Source organism: Syngnathoides biaculeatus, chromosome 4 (genome assembly GCF_019802595.1).
Source record: "Syngnathoides biaculeatus isolate LvHL_M chromosome 4, ASM1980259v1, whole genome shotgun sequence".
Taxonomy (NCBI): Eukaryota; Metazoa; Chordata; class Actinopteri; order Syngnathiformes; family Syngnathidae; genus Syngnathoides; species Syngnathoides biaculeatus.
Genome location: NC_084643.1, coordinates 23,890,360 through 23,901,822, shown reverse-complemented (window position 1 = coordinate 23,901,822; position 11,463 = coordinate 23,890,360). Strand labels below are relative to the sequence as shown.

The window sequence follows — 11,463 nt, the reverse complement described above, 5'->3', positions numbered from 1 at the left end:
TTACAGGTGGCGAAGGCTAAACAAGTGACATATGACGACATGTACACCAGGTAGGACACGAAAGAAGGAGAAAAGGATTTCTACAGGTTGGCCAGACAGATGGATTAAAATGGTAAGGATGTGCACCAGGTAAGGGTGATTAAGTATTGAGATGGAAAAGTTGATGAATCAAGAAAATGAGAGAGAAGAAGCAATAGAGAGGCAAGTGTGAAGAACCAGGAAGTAAGGGGAAAATTAGAGGATTAAGAAGATGAAAAATGGAAAGGCAGTTGGTCCTGATGACATACCTGTTGAGGTATGGAATTTGGAGAAGTGGCTGTGGAGTTTTTGACCAACTTGTTCAATAGAATACTAGTGGGTGAGAAGATGCCTGAAGAATGGAGGAGAAGTGTGCTAGTTCCAATTTTTAAGAAGAAAGGGGATTTGCAGAGCTGTGGGAACTATAGAGGAATAAAGTTGTTGAGCCACACAATGAAGGTATGGGAACGGGTAGATGAGGTTAGACTCAGGACAAAAATATCTGTGAGCAACAGTATGGTTTCATGCCAAGAAAGAGTACCACAGATGCATTATTTGCCTTGAGGATGCTCGTGGAAAAGTACAGAGAAGGTTAGAAGGAGCTACATTGTGTCTTTGTGGATCTAGAAAAAGCCATTGACAGAGTACCAAGAGAGGAACTGTGGCACTGCATGGATGCAAGATGCAGGAGATAGGATTTCATGGGAAAAGATGACACGCTATGGCGACCCCTAACAGGAAAAAATGAAAGATAAAGGAGGAAAAAGGTAGAGTGGTTTCATTCCCCAACTATGCATTTTTATCCACATGCACTGCAAGATGGCAGCTTTTTATTTCCACGATTGTCATCATCTGCAGTCAGTCCGTGATACTCCTCAGTGAAAAAGGGAGATATCTTGATTGCTGGTATTGTTGGTAATAGCAAGCTTCATACTAATTAGAAGGTCAGAGTCACGTAATAGTGAGAGTATCATAAAATATGGGAATATGGCAACAAATGACTGCATCTACAACAGAGTCTATAGGTTTAAAAATATATATACAGGAGTCACTGTTTCTTTTTTTTTAAGAGAAATGCGCTTCTCAGCAGGAAAAAAAAACCTAAACAGACATAAAGCAAGCAGAATGAGCAAAAAAGCCTCTGCAATCTACAAGAAAGAGAGAACGAGAGAGAGAGAGAGAGAACCTGACAAAAAGGGAGGGTGTTTTTGTTGTTGTTGAATGTCATGTAAAAAAAAAAAGCGCAGACAAAATTTTGTGGTATTGCATTAATTTCTTGTAAAAAAAAATAAAAGGATTTAATGGTTTCTATTTTGTATGTATGGAAGGTTTGTATTTTCTTTGGAGTCTGACTCTTGGAAATGATGGCTCCCTGCTTGAAAGCAGGTGGTGATATTTGTTCCCTTATAGTAAACCATCTCTTGGCTTACAACTTGTCAATGAGGGTGGCAGCTGTTGTTAATTCAAACCCACACACACAATAATGCCTCTTAAAACAAATCCGACACTCCAGGCACCATGTGACTTTTCTTCCTGCTCTTACAGTATTTATGGCAAACTGATTAAACTCACGCACAAGATGGGTTTTTATTTTTGGAAACATGAGCAGTCCTCTCTTTCTCAAAGATTTTTCCTATTGATCACTTTGGCAAAAAAATGTATCCTTTTCTTATACGCCATGTACATCCATCCATCCATCCATTTTTGCGGGAATGCTGGCACCTATCCAAGCTGTCAACGGGCAGGAGGCGGCTTACACCCTGAACTGCTTGCCAGCCAATTGCAGGGCACATGGCACTCACAATCACACCTAAGAGCAATTTAGAGTGTCCAATTAATGTTGCATGTTTTTCAGCTGTGGGAGAAAACCGGAGTGCCTAGAGAAAACCCATGCAGGCACAGGAGAACATGCAAACTTCACACAGGCAGGCCCAGGATCAAACCCGGGTCCTCAGAACTGTGAGGCCAACATTTTACCAAGTGATCCACTGTGCCGCACGCAATGTACATTTAACTCAAATATTTGAGACTTGTCTCTGTGTTTTTTGGCAAATTCCAACTTGGCCTTCTTAGTTCTCTTGGTAATGAATGGTATTGGGGGGGGGGGGGGGGGGCGACACGGTGGCGCAGCTGTAGAGTGTAGGCCTCACAGTTCTTAGGACCGGGTTTCAAATCCCGCACCCACCTGTGTGCAGTTTGCATGTTCTCCCCGTGCTTCTGTGGGTTTTCTCCAGGCACTCCAGTTTCCTCCAACATCCCAAAATCATGCATTAATTGAAGACTCTTGATTGATTGTGATTGTCTGTGACTTGTCTGGTTCCATGTGCCCTGCGATTGGCTGGCAACCAGTTCAGGGTGTACACCGCCTGGTACCCGATGATAGCAAAGATAGGCTCCTGCTCTCCTGCAACCCTTGTGAGGATAAGCAGATCAGAAGATGGATGGATGAATGCTATGTCTCTTTTAGTATATTTTTGTTGTTCTGTTTTCAAAAGACTTGGGATTTGCAATACTGTCACTTTGCCCTTTCAAAGTTGTTACTGGTATCATGAAGTTGTTTACAGTGTTTATTTACAGCGCTCAAATATTTTTGTCATCAACTTCAATCTTTTTCCTTGGTCCATTTGGTAAATATAGTGGTATACACAAAACGGCTATGAAACATCAAATAGAAAACCAGCGCAAATATTTTTTTTATCTGGAAGCACAGTGAACTACATGTTCCTCACAGTCATGAGGTTTCAGTCTTCCTGTGTGAAGTTTTCATGTTCTTTCTGTGCGTGCTCAGGTTTTGTCTGGATATTCCAGTTTTGTCTCACATTAAAAAAGCATGCATCATAGGTTAATAGAATACTTCAAATTGACTGTAGGTGTTAATGTAAGTGTGAAAGCCCAATGAACTTTTCATGTACCTCTTGTCCAAAGTCAGCTGGGATAGGCTCGAGCACGACCACGAAATTAGTGAGACTAAGCGATTCGGGGAAGGCATATTGTTTGAACGTTCTTCTTTCCACTTTTATTCCAATTCAGGGTATTGGATGATGCTTTGGCAGAGTTTTATGGGCAGATGCCCTTGATGCCTCCAACCCTTCCATTTAATTAGGCTTGGGACCGGCATGGAGTTGGGCTGGCACGTACAACGTTGCTACTCATTATAAAACACCAGTCAGTTGCATGTTCCAGTAGTTTTGGGCTCAGGAAATACGGCTTCAAACAACTGGAAGTCACAAAAATTTCCGTCTCTTGCCTCATTTTAATCTTTTGATATGAGAGGTGTTCAGTTTATAACAAAAGAAATTGCTTTTCTCTTCCCAAAAGTTTAGAGGAGAGTGTAGTAATGATTGAAAATGTAAAAAAAGTGGTCATAATATTAAATTGTTACACTGTAGTAATTATTGGTCATAGTTCAATTGTTTATTCTTTGACCAAAATTGAAAGACACTGCTGGTAACACGTTTTATTAATTAAAATGCATTTATTCAAACAATAAATTAGATTTGTATTATATTGATGACTACCATAAAAAAGTCATAGTTTTCTTTCTTTGAATAGTATAGTAAGACAAGATCAAAGATAACTGTTTTTAAAAATTATTGTTACTATGTGTTGTCTTTGTCATTGCATGATCACTCGAACTGTTTGCCAGGAGGGGGAGCCTAAATGGACGGTATTGGGAGTTAAATACAAAAGCACAAACCTCCCATGAGAAGGTTCTAAAGGGCAAGGACAATGAGACCCTGTGACGCAGGTGGTACGGGAGTCTGATTTTGCACTTTGTCAATAGTAAGCCTTGGCATGGAGGAACAGCAGTGGAAGAGACATGACCTTGGCAGTGGGGAGTGTCCGCCTGGGATGTTAAGTAGGATATCCTATGCCAAAGGTCACACACAGTGAACAGGATATCCTCCTCTCCTCGCCTCTTATCTCCTCTTTCCTCTGAAAATCTCCCTTCGAAACAATGCATTTCTACACAGAAAAAAAGATCCACATTTTAGAGATAAATGGCTCATGACTGTGGCATGAAATCATTTTCAGTGTGCATTAACCACATTTAGTGGCAAATTTATTTTGTATTTTCTTTTTATTTGGAGAGAAACAAGTGGCTGAGACAAGATGCATGACCCACAGCAGTTCATATACACGTTGCAAAATTAGATATTTTCACAGAAAGACTTTGTAAATGTTTATTTTGATACCATGTTTCCAAACGGTGACTTAAATAAGCAGTAATATGACTCAAACATAACAGAAAAGTCATTGTTTTTATTTTTCCTCTTCCTGTCCACTGCAACCACTAAAGTATCGGTGTTGTGACACAGTTACCGCTGAAGTTATGCTGTTCTCCTCACGTAGCAGATCAGCCTTTCGAAATCCATTGTGGTGATTGTAGATTATTTCACACTGCTCAACACTTTTAAGATTCACTGGAAGACCTCAGAAAAGGATGTTTTTGACATGCGGACAGTTTTTGTTAAATATATCTCGCTACTGCTCATCCAAGCCTACCACTCACCTTGGAGTGTCGTTTTAAAAGCTCCATTCACGCTGATATACAGTGGCTGCAAAAACCTTGTCGTACCTTCAGGAATCACAGCTGGAATTGAGTTTGATCTCTTGATGGCTGTTTTTACAGTATCCGTGAAATGGGACCCCATACTGTCTGAAACAAGTAGTCATTTTTTCCAGTTTAAAAAAAAAAAAAAATCAGCCTACTTTAACTCACACCCTCTTATAGAGCTCGTGCACCTCCATGATCAAATCATGTCACTGGCCGGAAGTGTCGGTCAAACGAACCATTTTTCAATGCTAAGTCTGTTGGAAATGGCATGAAAATACGTCTTATAGCACGATGCCAAGAGTTTAGGCCGATAACGTTAAACATTTAGAAGGTGAAAATAAACCAAGCTACGTAGAAAAATGAGAGACACTTGGCATAGAGAACTCATATTTAATGCCAAAGTCAATGTTTTCGCCGATAAGAAACTGGATTATTAACCAGCTTCCACTTGTCTTGGACAACTGGATCTGCACATTTATCTGGTGAGAAAGTCATCGAGATTTACATGGAAGAGTTTGAAAGCACAGAAAAGTTTGGATGCATACAAATACTTCGTTGCTGGATCTGTTCTCAATCAAGAATAAATCCCACATAGTGATGGAGCCACTCAGATTTTTTCAATGCAAATAAAAATATTTAGATAAATGACCCCTGGTTTTACACAAACTTGCATTCGTTAACTATGATTGGGAAAAAAAGACAGCGAATCAGCTCTTCCGTACACGAAGTGTGTTGCGGCCACACGTTCAACTTCGGTAAACCTCTGTGTGACCGACGGTTTATTTTCTTTTTTTAAATATGCATTGGACTCATTTGAGAACAATGCATATTTAAAAAAAAAGGTCTGTCGGGAAGAGGGTTACTGAAGATTAAGATGTGGCTGCAACACACTTCGTGTACATTGGAGACGGCTTCCTGTCGTTTTTTGGGGTTTTTTTTTCGTTTTTTTTTAAACGCAGTGTTCTCAAATGAGCCAACTTGGCATTACAAATACGTCTACGAATTTGAGATTGAGAAGAATAATTCCTACCTGAAGTGAAGTTATCGCTACACAGTCGATACACATTTGGTTGGGCACCATCCATCACGTTTAATTGCCAAAATCCATCAATCTTCTCATCAGTCTTTTCAGCTGGTATTCCATCGAATGGTCTCTTTGAATATCTGTCTCGTCTGTTGTAACAACCAACAGCTCCACAACTCTTCGGCATTGTGTATATTCTGCTTCAGTTCAATGTCCCCCACACTGTCGAGCAGCTCTTTTTTATACCGGGAATATGGGGCCGGGAAAATGGTGACGTCACATGCACGAGCTCTATTCTACGCTGAAGGTAGCTTTACCTTCTTCTTCTTCTTTTCCACTTTTGAGGTAGGGTCATCGTCTTCTTCTTCTACACACTAGAGGGATCTGCAAATACCCAAACCCGAGTGCAATATAGTAAACAATGATTTTTTTTAAGTATTACCTTCGAACAAGTTGTTGTTGTACGTTTAAACTGAAACCTTCTAGTGAAAAAAAAACAAAACAACATTTTAGCCACATCGTTACATAGCCCGCAGGGTTCAGAGGTGGGGAAAACAAGTAGTAGCTTTTAGTCCACAAAATACAGCATTTAATTTCTTTGTGAGAATATTATCATTTGTTAATTTGAAGTAAACAAGTGGTGAGTAAGAAAAGTTCCAGGCTTGGTGTCATAAAAATATATTTCAAATCCAAAGTACTAAAATCTAATGAGTCAAGATGAATTTGTAATTATGTACACCAAGGGCAGTTGGATTGAAGGGGAAAACATAGAGTTTGTTTTTGGTTGAAATATCATCCATGCCAGTGACGGATAGTGATAGGCGGAACAATTAAATGCTCTTTTATTTAATGGCAGAAGGTACAATAAACCTGTCCATCTGTTGCCATTCATAAAAGAGAATATGCCATAAGTTCCTGCAAGCATATCTCTTTTGTGTTCAATTAAACGAGTCCACATTTTGCACTTAGTACACTTGTGAGTGAGACGAGAAATTTCCTCAAGACAAGTTGACGTTTTATGTTATGTTATGTTATGTTATGTTAAGTTATAATTATGTTCTGTGTTCTAACTTGCTGTACCACAAGACAAAACTCTAATTTTCTAGAGACAAATGCCACCTGTCGTGTTTAGATGTACTAGTTTTTTTTTGTGCTATGCAACAGTTTGGAGCTGTTATGCGATGAAAGCTTCATAAATGTATATTAAAAAGAACAATTGTGTTCCCCATGATTCAGTTTATGTATGTGTTGACTATCATCACAGATAGAGAACTCGCTATCGTTTGCATTACCATTGCTTGCGGTCTTTGGACCATAAAACGATGACAGGCATAGTAGGCTGGCATTATTTGCACAGTTTAGAAGAAAGATGCACAGGAACACAAGCAACCATAACCCCGCATATCTTGTAGCCCTGCTCATTAATGTGGTAACACTTATCCTCATTAAATATGGAGCCTCTTTCCATACTTGTCCTCAGCAGAAAACAGAAAGGACCAGTAATAAGACATAAAATATTCAAGTAGACCATTAGGCATTTCCTCTTAGCATTCTGACATGCTATTACTTTCAACTGTAGACTTTCATCTAATCCCTTTGCCCAGCGCATTTCCGTAAACTACACCAGCCTAAAGCGAGAACCCTCAAGATGGCGTCATGCCTGGTGATTTCACTCCTTTTTTGCTGCAAGTAAGTGTAATAGGGGGATGAATGTTTGTGCTGTATTTACTAAGAATATGAAAAGCTCAATGTGTATTGTACAAGATCAATGGAGGAGTTTGGGTTTGACTGAACAGGCAGTTTGTTTGTGTGTTGCAGGAATCAGTCAATACAATTTTATTTTTATAAGGCCAAATAAAACCAGCAATTATGTATGTGCTTTTTTTAAAATGGAACAAATCTTGGACTATGCGCCTTACATATTTAGAACAGCCCAACAAATCCCCACATGAGCAAGCACTTGGCAACAGTGGGGCGGAAAAGTACTTAAATGGAGGAAAATGTTGAGTAGAACCACACTCACACACACTCATGTGCTTCGAGCAAGTGGTTTGAGAAATATTGGTGTCAAATGTTAAAACAGCCTTAAACAGCTCCATAATATTGATAGTCATATTATAATATATTCATTATATGAATTACAATGGCAAGCAAATTAAAGTTAAACCAGCATGACTGGAGGGAAGCTATATACATAAACATTTTTAGTTTTCTTTTAAAATTTGAGACTGTTTTTAAATGTGTGAAATGGTAAATGGACTGCACTTGTATAGCACTTTATCTACACTGTCACACAGCCCAAAGTGCTTTACAAAGCCTCACATTCACCCATTCATACACCAATAGGTAACTGCTGCCATGCCCACTTGCAGCAAATTATGGTTCAAAGTCTTGCCCAAGTACACTTTGACATGCAGATAGTTCGACCCAGGATTTGAACCAGCTACCCTTTGGTCCCTGGATGACCCGCCTGACCTACTGACTCACAGCCGTCCGCATGTACAACATATATTCATCCAGACTATATACACACTAAAATTAAGACCAAAACTAGTTAATAGTTGTTAGTGCTTCTTAAATTCTACTGTTGGAGATTCTAGGAACTGTCCATCCATCCATTTTCCAAGCAACTTATGCTTACAAGGGTCACAGGAGTGCCGGCGCCAATCCCAGCTAACTTCGCGCAAAAAAACGGGGACCAACGGAATGATCCTGTTCGTGGAATTCACCTCTGCATTCAACATGATTATTAAGAACTCCTCTCCTCCAAGCTTCTCCAGTTTAGCATCTTGCCTGCCATCTGCCAGTAGATTTAAAACTTCCTAATCACAGGGACATAGCAGGTGAGGATGGGGGACTTAAGCTCATTCACGTGTACCATCAGCATCAGGCCACCACAAGATTGTGTACTCTCCTCTCTCTAACAGAAATGACTGCACCTCAAGGCACCTGGCTGTCAAACACCTGAAGTTTGCAGATGACACCACAGTCATCAGCCTCATCAAAGACGGTGACAAGTCTGCGTATCGACAGGAAGTAGCGAGGCTGGGCCTGTGGTGTTGCTGACACAACCTGGAGATAAATGCACTCAAGAGATGATTATGGGCATTCGGAGGCATTCTTCACCACAGCTGCCTCACCCACTGTCCAACTGTCTCGTGTCAACCTTTAAGTCCCTGGGAATTACAGTCTCTCAGGACCTGAAGTGGCAGAAGGACATCAATTCCATCCTCAGGAAAGCCCAACAGAGGATGAATTTCCTGCAGCGTCTTAGGAAGCATGGCCTGCCACAAGAGCTGTTGAGGCAGTTCTACACCGGTTATCAAATCAGTACTGTGTACCTCCATCACAGTCTGGTTTGGTGCTGTCACAAAAAAGGACAAACTCCAACTGCAAAGGACATTCAAAACCACTGAAAGGATTGTTGGTACCGTCTTACCCACCTTCGAGGTTCTATACGCTACCCAAACTAAGAAAAGCAGGCAAAATCCTCTCAGACCCTTCGCATCCTGGTCATCAGCTCTTTCAGCTCCTTCCCTCAGGTAGGCACAACTGAACAATCCAAACTAAAACAAGACATTCCAACAGTTTTTTCCCACTTGCAACTTGCTTCTTAAACAGCTCTCTTGCAATTGAACTGCAACTCGCTGCCAATTTTTTTTTGTCTTGAGCTTGTTGTTACATTATGAAGTGTACCTTCATTGCCTAATTACTAGAAACCTTTATTGCTCTGTGACTGTTATCACAATGACTTTATGTCTCAAAGTATTCTCTAACAATTGTCTGTTTGTTATCATATTCAACATGTACTGTATCTCATAATAGAATAGTTTCAACTATTGCTTCTGTTTTTGAGATGCAGTACTTGGCAAAATAAAGATGATTTTGACTCTGAATGGGTGGATGGATACATTTTTGATGAGAAATCAACATCGTTTGTCCTTTATGTTGTGATTAGAATTTTTTGTGGAAGTGATTGTTTGGAAAGGACTTACGTGCACAGCGTTCTAAACATTTTTTGATTGGAATAAATACAAGTGACCAAAACAAAAAGGAATAAAATGTAATAAATCATGTTCGGTCTATGCTGTTTCAGAAGGTACTTCATTCTGCATGCTGGGCTGATCGCAATATTTAAGTAACTCCTAAGGGTCTAACCATGAGACCTTAAAAGGGCTCATCTGAAACTGCCTGACTGAACAAGCAGTCCAGCATTTAGCCATATCTTAATTCCACTCAAAATTTAACATCTTCAGAATATTTGAAGTGCTTCAATTAGATCAAACCAAATTATTTGGAAGCACAGGGAATTGAAAATATACTCTGGCCGAAATTATGCATGTGATACAAACATAATGAGAGTATTGAGAATGTGTGCTCCATTCTCTTTATTAAATAAAAAAAAAACTTTATAAGGAGAGGCTTGCAGTGGTTCCATTTCAGACTGTTGAATCAAAATATTCTCTAAATACAACCAAGTACATTACATCTGGATACTATATGTGTGTTACTGTAACCTACTGTTTACTTTACAACACTTAATATACAGCAGTATGCAGAAGAAAAATTGTTCATGATCCCGACAGAGCCGGTAAAAACATACTGTCGAGGCAGAACAGGGAGCGTACACTTTCTGAAATTGCTTAACTAATTTAGGCAAAACCTAGCAACAACAGCAACAAATAAAAACTCTTCCTCCTACTGTTGTTGTCACAAACGGGGTTCGAGGGCGGACCCAAATGCACGACTACAGAGACAAGCAGGCAGTACAGAGGAAACTTTTATTCGGTCCAAGTTCAGGGATCAGGCAGACAGTCCAAACAAGCAGAGGTAATAGTAACGGCAGGCTTACAAGGGTGGTCAGGGGACAGGCGTGGGTCGGTACACAGAAGACAGAAGTCAGGCAAACGGGAGTGCGGGAAGGAGGCATCAAAGGCAACGATCTGGCGGAGGACTAGTTGTCCCCCGGGTCCTATATATACTGAAAGTAATCAGCCGGGACAAGGTGCAGGTGTGCTCCGACTAATTGACTGGCCACCCCCAGCCTGGGCAGGTAGCCAGGAGCATGAAAGTTGTGTACAATTATACAGTGCATACTATTGTAAACCCCACTGAAATCAATGATATCAGCAATGTAATGTACTATAACATAAAATATCCATTCAGGTCCTACATTTACTTACTCTTTATGTAACTACAGTTCAGTCACTCCGGACAAGTTGCTCTTTTTCAGAGGCCTTTATTAGCACGTCAACAAGCTGACATGCAAAGATACTTTGATACCTTGATGCCAAAACATGCCACATATGCCAAAGATGCCGTAAGAACTATATACAAAGCAATCTACTAAAACTATCTATCTATCTATCTATCTATCTATCTATCTATCTATCTATCTATCTATCTATCTATCTATCTATCTATCTATCTATCTATCTATCTATCTATCTATCTATCTATCTATCTATCTATCTATCTATCTATCTATCTATCTATCGTTCAAAATTCCATTCTTGGAAGGATTGTAACTACTGCAACATTGATGCTATTTCCTTACCTCAACTGGGGTGTTTTGTATTACTTGGAGTGAAGAAAATAAGTATTTGAACACCCTGCTATATTGTAAGTTCTCCCACTTAGAAATAATAGAGAGGTCTGAAATTTTCATCGTAGGTGCATGTCCACTGTGAGAGAGGTCATCTAAAAAGAAAAATCTCGAAATCACAATGTATGGTTTTTTTAACGATTTACTTATGTGATATAGCTGCAAATAAGTATTTGAACACCTGTCTACCAGCTAGAATTCTGACCCTCAAAGACCTGTTAGTACGCTTTAAAAGTCCACCTCCACTCCATGTGTTAT

General features: G+C 39.8%; 1 long non-coding RNA gene across 1 annotated transcript; it reads left to right on the top strand.

The window, feature by feature from the left end:
• The first annotated feature begins 5,956 nt into the window (after positions 1-5,956).
• LOC133499543 (uncharacterized) lies at positions 5,957-9,256 on the top strand. Its single transcript, XR_009794687.1, has 4 exons — positions 5,957-6,014; positions 7,180-7,289; positions 8,245-8,443; positions 8,528-9,256. It is a non-coding gene; the product is annotated as an uncharacterized LOC133499543 (long non-coding RNA).
• The last annotated feature ends 2,207 nt before the right edge of the window (positions 9,257-11,463 follow it).